Genomic DNA, 13963 nt, shown 5'->3' with positions numbered 1-13963 from the left:
ATAAGATATGTCCCTAGAAAGATCATCAAATTTAGGACAAATGACCAGCCATCGTTTGATGATACATGTAAGACGAACTTACCATGACAAACAGACGAAATTCAATTTGCATGGAGACAAAATCATTCAAATGAAAATTACGCCAGTTTTTTTTGTTGAGTCTCATTGTTCATTTGCAAATAGAACTATTTTTTACCATACAGCCGAGAGAAACTTCATAAATCCTTAAAGAGGAAACTTGAAGGAATTTTCAACCTCATCTGAGGCCCAACTGGCATCATCTATCTTGGGGGGTCAGTTCAGGCATTCATCTTCCATTCTATCACTACTAACAGATGATGGTAGATTGGTTACAGGCTCCTAGGAAAAAGGCTGAACTGCTTCATCAAGATTTTGAGGGCCTGAGCAATCAACTGAGGGTGTCCCTCCCTAGGGCTTTTGTCATCCTAAACGGGAATTCCTACAAAATTTGCATTTGGGTCTAGGGATATTTTGAAAATTTTGGACAGTCTTGATAGCTGGGATTTGGAGATCCTGCCTGATGATTTCTTCCTTTCCTTTTTAAAAAAGTTTCAGTGTGTTGTCTCCCAAGATAAGTAAATTCTATACATTTTTGTGTTGATGTAGTATCTTTCAGGAAAACACATCATCCTTAGTAATACAAAACCTTTTCCAAAGAGTGGCATATCTGCAGACTGCAGTCCATTTATCAGGTCAAGTTCTATTTTTTTGATTTGCTCAAATCCAAAGTTACTGAAAATCTTATTTTCAAGCCACTATATAAATATGTAGAATCTAAAGGATTGTTAGTTGATAGTCAATATGCATACAGGAAGCAGTTAGGTATCTGCCATGCTCTTTTAGGCTTGACTTGCCATTTGCAAGGGAACCTTGGTTAGGGTTTTGAGTGCAGAGTAATTCAAATAGATTTTCGTGCTGCTTTTGATTTAGTAAATCACAAGGCACTTATTTATAAACTTCAGAATCTTGGAGTTGGTGGATATATTTTAGGATTACTTCAAGATTTCCTTACAGGTAGGCAGCAGCAAGTTGCAGTGTATGGGATCTTTAGTGAACCAAAACCTCTTATGTCTGGAGTTCCACAGGGTAATGTTCCTGGTCCACTGTTATTTTTAGTATATTTGTTTCTGTTAGGATGTGACAATGTAGTGTTTTGTGGCATTCAGCGCATTTCAGCGCATAGGTGAATGCCTGATGTCCTGCAGAGCTCAGCACGGAGTGCCTGAACGAAAGTCACCTTTAGATACAGCCGTATCAGTGACACGTGGCTGGAAGGTCTCCTCAGCATTTTGTCTCAAATGTTCTAGAAAGCTTTGTCCAGTTAGAACCTGAATATGGGTGTGTCGTGAAGAAGGGGTTTGTACCTTTGTGTGCCATGAGTAATGGCTTTTGAAATAAGTGCCTGGGGCCATACATTCATTTTGAGGAAGTGAGAAGGACTCTGGGGCCCAAGTTTCCCTGCTGTAAGGGTGAGTGTTAAAGACAAATAGTAACTTCACATTTTAGTGGCTCATCATTTCTTTTAACATTTCTTTCTATGTGGTGTAATGGTGGTAATGTGAACCAAGTTGGTTTGAACACTAATGGGAGACGATTTTCCTCTCTACAGATGTTCCATGGATAGTCATGCACATGCACATGCCCATGGCCACTATGGAAAATGGCCACTTAAGTGAACTGGTGACATAAGACATAAAAAGTTAGAATGGAGAACACCTAGTGACTGAATTGGGGACGGGAATTAATCCCACCCTTTATTATTATTTTATAACTGTTTAATGTGTATGGGAAGTGGTTCAGTAATTTTCTATTATCATATCTCATTTTTAACCTGTCATATGCTAGATTTACAGAATAAATTATTTTTTTTATAAACCAGGTTTGATTTATGCGCATTAGATGTAGGGTTTAGTGTTCCTGGGGAGAGAGAGAGAGAGAGAGAGAGAGAGAGAGAGAGAGAGAGAGAGAGAGAGAGAGAGAGAGAGAGGTGCTTGCCCACGTCTACCAACACTTACAGGTAAGATAACTGCAGGATCATTCTGTGTTACAGATTATTTGGTGGCAGGGGTAAAGAGCTTATTTTTTCACAGTGTTATGAATTCACGTAGGAGAGGAGCAGAGGGATGTATGACTGATGATAGTAAATAGGATATAGGTACATGGAAACACAATAGACAAAGGATTTAAGCATAGCTGGGGAGATTAGAGGGGTTAGTAATGTGTTGCATTTTTAGCGCAAATGCAGGTGGTGGCCAGTTATCGGATTCAGTCTGGATTAAGTCAGTGTCTCAGTAAAAGTCGATTATCGAGTGCCTTAGCGCGGGTCTAAACATAATCATATATTTTCGTGCCTTAGTTTAAAAGTGTGCTTATAATTTCGTGAATATCAGTGGTTGCAGAAATAAATGGGGTAAGGAGAAAAAGTATATTTAGTTTTCTTTATGCTTTTTTTTTTTTTCTTATCGAGTTATTTCGGATTGAAACATATGTTTCTTATGTGCATGTGGGAAATGGGTTGTACTGTTTGTGGGATATAACATGTGGTTTCTCCGCTTAGAGACAGTGGTCTGTCGCGTAGTAAGCATTTTTTTGCAAGGAGGCAAGCGGTGGCGATATCAAAGGGCGAATTTTACTTCTGAGATTCTTCTGTTTTATTTTATTATTTTTTTTTTTTTTGTGGGGAGATCACGTGAGTTAACCTTGGAAAACATATGACATTGATGATCAGCTGTGCGTCAATGGTTGTGAGGTCATTGTTTGTCAACGGGGTGGGGTGTAAGAAGTGATTTATGAATGGTTGCGAGGGAGGGATAGTGTTTTTTTTAAGAGGGTATTGCGTAAGATTTTAATATTATATGTTTTAAGATCAGGCCGAATTTCATTGGGGGTGTGTATGTGATTCTTTTGGTTTACAAAGAAATAAGAAGGGAAAAGTCAGCAAAATGACAGACAGGGCATCGGTAGACAAATCGTTGACTCATAGGATTACGACGTTTACGTCACCTGTCCAACCCTTTGCTGGTTTGGTAAATGGTCGTTTGAGACAGCCAGTGAAGATATTTATCAAAAAATCACGAATGGTGGAGATGCATTTAATGAAGCTAAAGAACTTCTTGCTTTGGATGTTGAAATGTTGTCGAAGTTTTGAGTTCAGGAGGTGTACGACTTGGGGGGATTTAAAGAAATTTTTAAGTACTGCGTATGCGGCGGATGAATATGGTGATTTGGTTCGGGATATGAGAGCATTTTATAAAATTAGGAAAGGACAGAGTTCTATGGTGGATTATCTCGCAATTGTTTGATGAAGCCATGGATTTGGTGGGGAAATTGAGAGGCTCGGACTGGTTAAATGGAGGTTCTATTCCATTAGAAAATTTTCAGAAGTTACTGCATTTCTCGTGGTTGTTAACTGACGTGCCAGATGCAATAGTTAGCAGTTTTGATAGTCTGATAGAAGCTACTTCTGAGGAATATTTTATCTTTCCCCAAATCAAGAAGAACATGTCGAAATATCCTACGGTAGATAGCACATTTTTCAGTGGAACGCTTACAAGCACGACAATAGGTCAAAGGGACTCACCGCAGAGAGAATCAAACTTTGCTTCCACTGTACAGTAGTATTTTTGCGGTCAAGGGGAGAGTGGCAGAAAATCTACGGATCATACGCCATAAGTTCGTTGCTTTAATTGTTCTAGACAGGGGCATACTAAGAAGTGTTGCCGAGCCCAGTATTGTGGCATGTGTAAGAATCCTTCACATAATTGGCGGTTTTGCCCGTTACTCAAAAAGGGTAATGATAGACCAGTAAACCAGAATTTTGTAAGTGCCTATAAGAAAGTTCCTCAAGAAGGATGTCCACGAAGTTCCCAAAACAGACAGAATTTTTGGAGGGCGGAACAAACAAAAGGGAAAGGATAAAATGTTCATGTCATATAGGACTTTCGGGAGATATGGGAGAATGGAAGGTGGTGGTGAAAGGAGCCGTAGCTGGATCGTGTCTTCTAATTCTTTTGGATACAGGGGTGATGGTCAGCCTGATGGACTTTGACTTTTATCAGTCGAAGTTCCCTCAGTCGCGACTAAGGCATTCAAAGGCTAAAGTGTGCAATGTCCAAGCTCATAAACTGGACGTTGTAGGAGCGGCGGATATTTGTTTCTCACTAGGGAACCAGTTAATACAGGAATCAGTTTTGATGGTGAGAGGAGTTAACTTGGGAAACAAGATTTTACTGGGGCATCCAGCGTTTAGGAGGATTGCTATTTCTATAAACCCGAGTAAAGGTAGGCTCATTCTGTGTTACATATACAAGTGATATGGTTGTTGGCCTGTAAAACAAGATTGTTCAGTATGCCGATGTTGCAATACTTGTGGGCGAAGTCAAGTCTCCACTTATGAGAAATGGAGCTGCACTCAGCCTCAATCGGGACAGGGACCGGGTCAGGGGAATGGTGTAGTCGTATCACGTCGAAAAATAATCGTCAAAACATAAGTGATATGTACAGAATTCCGTTAAGTTGAGATGTTATAGTATGTTTCACCAAAGGAATTTTTTGTTCCAGTTCTTTCTAATATATATATATATATATATATATATATATATATATATATATATATATATATATATATATATATATATATATATATATATATATATATATATATATATATACACACACACATATATATATATATATACATATATATATATATATATATATATATATATATATATATATATATATATATATATATATATATATATATATATATATATATATATATATATATATATATATATATATATATATATATATATATATATATATATATATATATATATACACTATACCGGAAATTTCTAAATAAAATTTGACATAAATGTTAACATCATGCTGAACTGTTCTTTATCAATAAAAATTTCTTGATTAATGAATAAGTAATCTGTAGTGAAGCTAATGTTGTTTGAAAATGTTCCATGAAGGGAAATGAAAGCCACTTGAACCACCTGACTTATATTTCTGCTTTGACACTCTGTGCCCTGATGACGTTGTGAAAGTCTGCAGCAGCACAGTCTTTATCTCGAGCTTAGCTCTTCGACTGGAATCATGATAATATGCTGATGAGAATGAAGAGTTATGTTCAAATTATGATGGAACTCCCATTTTCCCCAGTTTATCACTGATCAAAGTTTTTGCCATATGCCCCAGTATCTTCTTTTATTATCTATTGCATTATTCTTAACAAAATTCTTTTTTAATACACTTATGTATTTGAAGATATTGAAAAGCACCTTTTGGAGTTTTCTTTTTATTAAATGGTAGTGAAAAGTGATAGCTTGAAGCTCTGTTCATTCCTGTCACATACAAGTCGATAGGCAGAAGCGTAGTTGCACGATGGTTTTAGGTTCCTTGCAGCAATAAAAAATTAGACCTCTTCATTTTTCTTTCAGAGTAAACACAAAATCGATCATCAGCTCATCCTACGCAAATGAAAAATAAGTTAATTTCGTTTTATAATAATCAGTTTTCTTCTTCCATCTTTTCAAGACAGCAAGATAGATGGATAGAAAGATAGATATACAGCCACGCCCTACTATCGAGCCAACATTATTGCTACAACATTGAGTAAATATTTTCTTAGTTTGTTCAACGAGAGAAAAAAAAGGAGAGAGAAGAACTTAATTCATCAAACTCACTAGAATCAACGACCTTTATTAGAATTTGTTCAGCATAAGAGTATTGCCCCTGTTACTAAAATTAAATTGCATCGGAAACCCTTGAGCTATTTCTAATTCCTCACTGGGACGTAAAACAAATAACCGCCAGTAACACAACAAAGCTAGCGATAAACGACATCAGGCAACTGTCACTTAGCAGACAAGAGCAGGGAATGTATCGATAACTTCAGTTGTTTCTCGACAACTGCCGAAGCCGTTTTGCGTAGGTGCTGCCAAGTCAGGAGAAGGCGGCTGATCACAATTTCTTATTCCTGTCTGTAGGAAAGAAACTCATGAAACCGATTATCCTTAAACAACATTTTTCGAACTGATATCGTCTGCACAAAGACAACATGGGCCATCCATTAATCTTCATACTAAAATGCTTACGTCTGTATGGCGGATTTCCTTACAGAATCACACTGAATCGAAGGCATGGAGGAAAATGGAAGCAAAACGAATCATATAGAAGTAACCCAAAAGAAAGAGACGGAGAGGTGATTTTCCTGGAAGACTACTTCTTCCCACTTTGGTCCTTTTTGTTGTTGTTAGCCAACGCTGCCAGTGCGTGCGTCTGCTTATATTGCATTCCTTACGAAAAGAGCGATGTGAAGGGTGTAATCGGTAATGCTATTTTGTTAGTGATTCCAGTTTTAGGGACGATCTCGCACATTCTTTTTATGATCAATAAAAGACATTTAGTTAAAGCAATGCAGTTGATTTTTAATTATATCTCTATTGAGTCAAAGTTATTTCAAGTTCAATTTTTGCCAATGTACATTGCGTTATGCACTGAATTACTCACCTCGATCACACTGGTCTTATTAACATCTAATGGAGATCCATTTGCTGAGGGAATGATGATCGCCTTGAGAGTCATATTTCTGATTGTGCCCATGAGCAACCTGCTTTCTGCCTACGGACTGGTTTACACTGTGTCAAAAGCGTTGTCTTTGAAACTCGACGCAGAAATGTCAGCAGTGCACAGAAACTGGTTACACTTGGTCCAAGAGACAGACACAGAAGGCGCTCTTCACTCGGATTCTATAAGTTTCAAAGGCTCAACTATCTCGAATACCTGGAGTCAGAGAGAAATCAGTCGTTCAGCCGTTCCAGATCCTGCGTTGCCTTGTGCTTACATCCAAGACTCAAAATACAATCCTCCAGAAGTCGCAGATGTTACCCAAATCTGTCATTTCTTAGTCAAAATAGACAGCATCGTTGAAAATTTGATGAAGTTCTGCAGTGGTCCTATACTCTGCGTACTCTTCAATTATATATTGGTCTCCATTTGGAATCTTTACGCGGTCTTGGTTCTCAACGCTTCAGGAGGGAGGCTCTTCGTCGCCTTCCAGATCCTGATCAAAGTTATACTCATTTTGTGCTCAGCGGATTCACTTGTTTTGAAGGTAATACTATAGTAAATGTGTTCGTGACTCCAAGATTTCACTGACATTCCCGAGGTTAGTTTTCCTTTCTCTCTCTCTCTCTCTCTCTCCAGGTCAAAGCTTGATTTATTACGAACGTAAATATTATTATTCATGTTTCATCTTTGATAGAATAAACATATAATCAATAGAAAGCGAGTCTGATTCGTAAGTAAAAGCTGCGAATACAGAAAGAGTGAGACAGACAGAGAAGAAAAGACCGAACGGAAAGACTGAAATGCATTATCATACAAGTGTGATCCGTATGATGTCAGCGTATCGATGAACTTAAATTGTTATCACTTTCCTCTATTTGAACAAAATCTTACTCTATGTCCTCTTAGAGCGGAAGATTTATAGAGGGAAACGGAGATTTATTCTACGTATTAAGAAAGCATGATTTGGAGTCTGCATACGATAAGTTATTACCAAGTTTTATGAACATGGAAAGATCTCTTGGAATTCCCAGACCATCAACCACAAGCTTATACCAAACCTCCATGCTTGACAACAGTGAGGACAAAGAATTGCCCACGACTACTGAATACTTGTCATGAGTATTTTCCATGATTTGAATATACAGATTTTAACATCAAAGTAAGTATATAAATTCAATAACAGTATCGAGAGAGAGGCATTCAGTTTGTGGGCAAGGGTAATTTAAAGGGCACTGTAAGATGTCGACCACAGAAATATGCATACCAAAGACAGAAACAAAAACCAACATCTAAGGTAACTTTGGAAATATAGAACTGCACAAGGATGAACATAACAAGTAGAGGTGAAATTATGCTGAACTTGTAGAGGAAAACCTAATGGTCTCGCGAGAATAAGAAAAAAAGGAAAGTTGATACCAAAAATGTTTGCTTTCATTTTTACATATTTTGGTGTTCTTCCCTTTTCTTCCACGTGAAAAAAAAAAAAACTGCGCTTACCCGTCCAGTCTCGTTCAACCTAAGATTCTTTTTAGTTACAATTAATGGATGTAATTTAGCATCTTATATGGATGCAGAGAGGCAATGTAGGCATGTCCTTTCTCAATCCCCTCCTCAAAGAAAAACTGATTTTATTGTAAATAATTTCATTATTTTTCCTCACTTTATACTTCACCCAGCCTGGAAGTATATAATATTTAAATTCAAACTTGTAATACCTAGCGAAATAATTTTGAACTTGAGTGAACTCTAGTGAAGAAATTATATCGACAACGAACATAAAATTTGGCAAGAAGAATAAAACAGTGCTCACTGACGCAGTTCAAAAGAAAATAAAAATAATTCTCTGACCCAGTTGGAAGGTTTGAAGACATCGGTTAGTAACTGATTTACTTGGTTTGGAGTTGACACGTGACAATTCGTTCCTGAATTTCAGAACCATTATGATGTAATGATATAATGATATATGAATAACGTAAACAGAGAGAAAAAGAACTGAGAAGAGAATCAGTAGAGAGAGAGAGAGAGAGAGAGAGAGAGAGAGAGAGAGAATAGAATAATAATGAAACAAGGCAAAAGAGAGAGAGAGAGAGAGAGAGAGAGAGAGAGAGAGAGAGAGAGAGAGAGAGATTGGAATAAAACGAACAGAGAAAGAGAATAGCGAAACAGGATGTGTTATGCTCAGGTAGTCAAAACAGTGCGCAAGTGTTGTGATTACGTAGCCAAACATTGGCGCGGCATTGGCGAAGATTAATCACCATCGAAACCATAAAGGATTACCATAAACGCCTCACATGCGAAGCTTTCCTGTGCAAATCTCGCCGGAAACTAAGATTCAAGGTGACGTAATTAGTCCCACCAGGAGGACGTCCTTAGATAAGTCTTCAGCCAATTAGACGTCTACCAAGGGCTGGACAGAAACTGTTGCCCGTCTATTGTGGGATGGGCATTCCATTTTGAAAATCCTTCAAAAGGGAAGGAAGAGAAGCAGAGAGACAGAGAACGACAGAGAGAAGCAGAAGAAGATCAAAGAGCCTTAGTGGTGTGAGGTCGTGGGCGCCATCAGTTGTGGGTTGTTAACCAGATTCAAGAAACAAGGCTCACACTTTGATTCACACTTCGATTCGTATTCAAGCTGCTTAACTTGTATATATATTTCACTTGTATATGTACAGTGTTATTTTTACTATTGTGTTAATGAAGTAAGAAAGCCGCACTGTCTCCCTAAATCTCCTGAGACTCAAACGCTACTACAACAACAAAACCAGAAACGATAAAGGATCTATCTATAAAAGAAAATAAACTTTTTTACATGGGTAACGGATAAATTAAATCATAACAAGTTGAAGGTGGTACAAGAAATCATCACATAAAAAGGTGACAATAATAAAAACAACAATAATACACTATAATACGGATCTGTATCCAGTGTGTGAAGCAACTAATCTGTGCTATGTTCATGAAGTGATGTAGTGATTGTATGACTTTCAGCTGCAGTAGGTGCTATATAATGCTCTTGGAGCGATTCACCATAGAACGAACTCCCAAAAGGCTGGGTCACGTTACCTTTCTTTTCCTGCCGTTGTGCACGGGAGTGTGCTGAATTTTATCCATGTTTGCAGTAAAATTCTGAAAATTTCTCCTTATCTTTTGACGCTTAACTCTGTTAAATTTTCTGTTTTGTTAAAGAGTAACCCTGAAAATTTTACCTCCGTGTGGCCAAAATAGTAACCGATACTATGTCGGATTCTGCTTCCCTTGTTTGTTGAAAAAATGTTGGACATTTCTAGCTTTCCCGTTACCCGAAACAAACATAATTTGGTGTTGCTTTGCATACGGAGGAATGTGGTCCTTCCTCTTGAACTATAACATTGATAGTGGATTTCTTACCTTAATTGTCCATTTTTATTTCGTTAACGTAAATATCTCTAAACTTTAAATTTGTTCTCATATAAAATCCTGTTGTGTCTTATTCTAATTGCAATTGTGTGCATACCCTTCACAGTCAATGAGTCTTGACGTTTATTTTGGGATCTAAATTTCATATTATCTATTTTTTAGAGAAAATCGTGGCTGAGGATACTTTATCGTTTCGAGCCATCATGTCATTCTTCAAAAGTTTACTTTGAGGTAAGAGCCTTTCAAGGCAACGGTAAGCTTCTCTCAACCAACCATCATGAAAACCCAGGACACTTAAACTCAGACGGAGCGCTTGCTTACACAACATACTGACGAAGCGCTGTTGTAACAACACTATAACAGGGCCCAGTAAAGCAGCTACAAACCTTAACACAGAAGACCATGTCATCATTTTGCTGAATATTGCTTTTTATTCGCAATTTGTGTAGGTTTATACGTTTCAGTTTGTAAATGTTAGGTTATAGTAGGCTTCCTGAATAACATGCACTATATAGGTTAAATTACTAGTATTTACTATACATAGTCGAATGAATATCATGATATCAGGTGGTACCTATAGACACACATACACAAACACGCACCAATAAAGATTAGCCCTCGGGTTGAGGAGTGGTTTTTAATCCATGTGCCTTAAAAAAAAAAATATATATATATATATATATATATATATATATATATATATATATATATATATATATATATATATATATATATATATATATATATATATATATATATATATATATATATATATATATATATATATATATATATATATATATATATATATATATATATATATATATATATATATATATATCTATATATCTATCTATCTATCTATCTAATATCTATATACACATATATATATATATACACATATATATATATATATATATATATATATATATATATATATATATATATATATATATATATATATATATATATATATATATATATATATATATATATATATATATATATATATATATATATATATATGTGAGTGTGTGTATGTGTATGTGTGTATAAATATGTATATATATCCATCAATCTACCTATCTATCTATCTATCTATATATATATACATATATATATATATATATATATATATATATATATATATATATATATATATATATATATATATATATATATATATATATATATATATATATATATATATATATATATATATATGTATATATGTCTGTATATGTGTGTCTTTTTGTGTGTGGGTGTGTGTGTCTGTGTATGTGTGCGTGTGTGTTTGTGTGTGTGCGTGATCTAAAGCTAACGAAAGAAACGGCAAGAGAAGGAACTGGTTGAGGATATCAGTGGGAAAAATAAAGATTGAATGAAAGGATAAAGAAAGAAGAAAATAATGAGCGTTAATGAAGTTAGTTGTTAGTAATGAATCAGAAAATTTAGTGGCCTGCCTTTAGAGCCTTAGCTGGAATAAGAAAAATATGTGGGCTCTTGTAAATTTGCTCCTCTTGTAGTTATCACCGTGCCAATTGCTATTACGGTAATATAGATTACCTTGATTAAAATTAGAGTGAAGATGAATCTCTTTACGGCGAACGTGAATCTGTCCTGGTAAATCTAGAAACATTATATGGCTGTTGCAGTAGGAAGTATGTAACTTGCAAACTTACGGTGACAGAAAATATGTTTGGAAAGAGATCTGAGCACTAGAAATACTCGGTTTTTAAAGGAGAATATTTATAAATATTACTATAATATGGAAAGATAAAATGTTGAGGAAAAGAGTTTGCAAGATTAAGTGTTAGAATACATTTAACAGAAGAGCAAGTTAATGGATGTCATGCTAAGAAGTGGAGTATCCTTGGTAAATCTGATCATAAGATTGTTGAAGCATAATTTAAACTAGGTGAATGGGCCAAATGTTGCTGAGGAAATAATTTAGAGGAATTATTTGAATAAGAAACTGTAAGTAGATATTATAAGGAAATAATGTGTAAACCGGGGGAAGTTGAAGAAAGGGAGCATAACAAGTAAATTAGATGTGTAGTCTGTAAAATTCGAAGTGGGGCCACTATAAGCTGCGGGAGTGTTCCTGGGAATTGTAGGTTTGAGGCTGGCGGAAAGGGTAAATAAAATGTTTACCGATGAAAATATGGAGGTTATTTATGGTGAAGTTGCGTAATTAAAGTGATCATGTAAAAGTATTCAGAAGTAAAGATGAGGTGGTCAAGAAGAGAGAGAGGGAGAGGAAAAAATTAACCAATTCAAGTAAGGGGAAAATGGTGAATAAGAACTTTACAAAGAATAAAAATGTTGGTCTACAAAGAAATAACTGAAAAGAAAAATGTTAAAAAACAAGTGGATCCTAAAATAAAAATGCAAATGGAAACATGTTCTCTGAAGTGAATGCAGCCTGAGATTAATGGAGGTGGTATTTTGAAGATTTGTAAAACGTGAAAGACAGAAGAGGTGAAACGGAATGATACAAAATATGAAAGAATTATTAGTATTGGTTTTTGAATGCTTGTGGAAAACTGAGTTACGTGTGAGATGCTGCATTATGATAGTGTTTTTATATATATATATATATATATATATATATATATATATATATATATATATATATATATATATATATATATATATATATATATATATATATATATATATATATATATATATAGAGATATATATATAGAGAGAGAGAGAGAGAGAGAGAGAGAGAGAGAGAGAGAGAGAGAGAGAGAGAGAGATGTATATATCTACATTGTAGCGATCATAAGTCTAAAGGAAGTACAATATTCAACCATTTTTACATGCAAAACACTGAAAAATATCTTCATAAGATATTATAACTTTACAAACTTCTGAAAACTAAGCACAAACACCAATCAGATATCCAAAACCAAATTTTAAGATCCCTGTCTTGCCTAAGCTGCTAATCGATCAGACACCAAAATTTTATCTACACTTCATGGTTTTGCTCTTAATAAAAAATATTTTCTTCATTTTATGATATACAAAACATCCACATGCATAACATCCATGTGAATTTAAAATTTTTTTTTCCCTTCAACAGGTGAAAAGGGTCGTTCGACACCTGGAGAAAGACTTGGATTTTGCTCCTTACGACTTATTTCGCTTGGGAAGAGGATGTCTCTTTTCTGTAAGTTTTAAAATTACTTTTATTATGCTTTAAATGTAAAGACTGAACTTCGCGAATCATTTTAACATTGAATTTCCAAACTTTTATCTTTCGCAGATTGCGAGCACAGTGACGACTTACTTCATCGTGGCTATTCAGTTTAAGATTTCGGAAGGACCGACGGAGACTAACGATACTCATAGTTCCCGGTAAAACCCGAGTCCATATCTTTACTGAAATTAGGAGTTTCCCTCCGTACACTTGCATCGCTCCTATTAGGCAACAAATCTGATAGACATGCTTGCATGTCGTGGATCATACAGGTATTATCGCAAACAACCTTGATGGCTTAGGTGCATCAGGTACATTAGGGGCTCTTAGGAAAATGAAGCAGTTAGCTCTGGATAAACTGATCTTGAAATGCCCTCCATTAATAATTGAGGCTGATATGAAATGTGATATGATTTTTAATCAAATACCCATGAACATTTACAAAAGACCTCGCATTTCAGATTTGAAGACCATTATCATAAAGGGCGTAACATACGAACAACACTAAATCAGATTATTGTAAGATACTGTAAGATAGGTCAAATTAACAAAAAGTATTATCATATCAGTATAAATCACTATTCCCTGTATAATGTAATTTCAATGACTGTGAACTATTTATAGAAAGGTGAAAAGAAAATTATGACATTGTTAGTGTGTAAAAGGGTCGAGTTTGAATGTCCGGATTTTGTGGATAACGCCGAGTAATCACCGTACTTGTAAATTCTTCTCGCATGAAATGCTTCTACAGGAGTT

General features: G+C 35.4%; 1 protein-coding gene and 1 long non-coding RNA gene across 2 annotated transcripts in view; both read left to right on the top strand.

Moving 5' to 3' along the window:
• LOC136837091 (probable E3 ubiquitin-protein ligase HERC3) overlaps positions 1 to 13963 on the top strand; it is a 235381-nt gene that overhangs the window by 197477 nt on the left and 23941 nt on the right.
• LOC136837024 (uncharacterized) overlaps positions 10151 to 13963 on the top strand; it is a 4343-nt gene continuing 530 nt past the window's right edge. Inside the window, exons 1-3 of the long non-coding RNA XR_010852529.1 lie at positions 10151 to 10230; positions 13091 to 13177; positions 13274 to 13963. The exon at positions 13274 to 13963 is cut by the window's right edge and continues 530 nt beyond it. This is a non-coding gene — a long non-coding RNA (uncharacterized lncRNA). The remainder of the gene's footprint in view (positions 10231 to 13090; positions 13178 to 13273) is intronic.

The sequence above is a fragment of the Macrobrachium rosenbergii genome, chromosome 57 (assembly GCF_040412425.1).
Source record: "Macrobrachium rosenbergii isolate ZJJX-2024 chromosome 57, ASM4041242v1, whole genome shotgun sequence".
NCBI classification, from domain to species: Eukaryota; Metazoa; Arthropoda; class Malacostraca; order Decapoda; family Palaemonidae; genus Macrobrachium; species Macrobrachium rosenbergii.
Note: the sequence above shows the minus strand (reverse complement) of the source record. Positions and strands in the feature narration are given on the sequence as shown.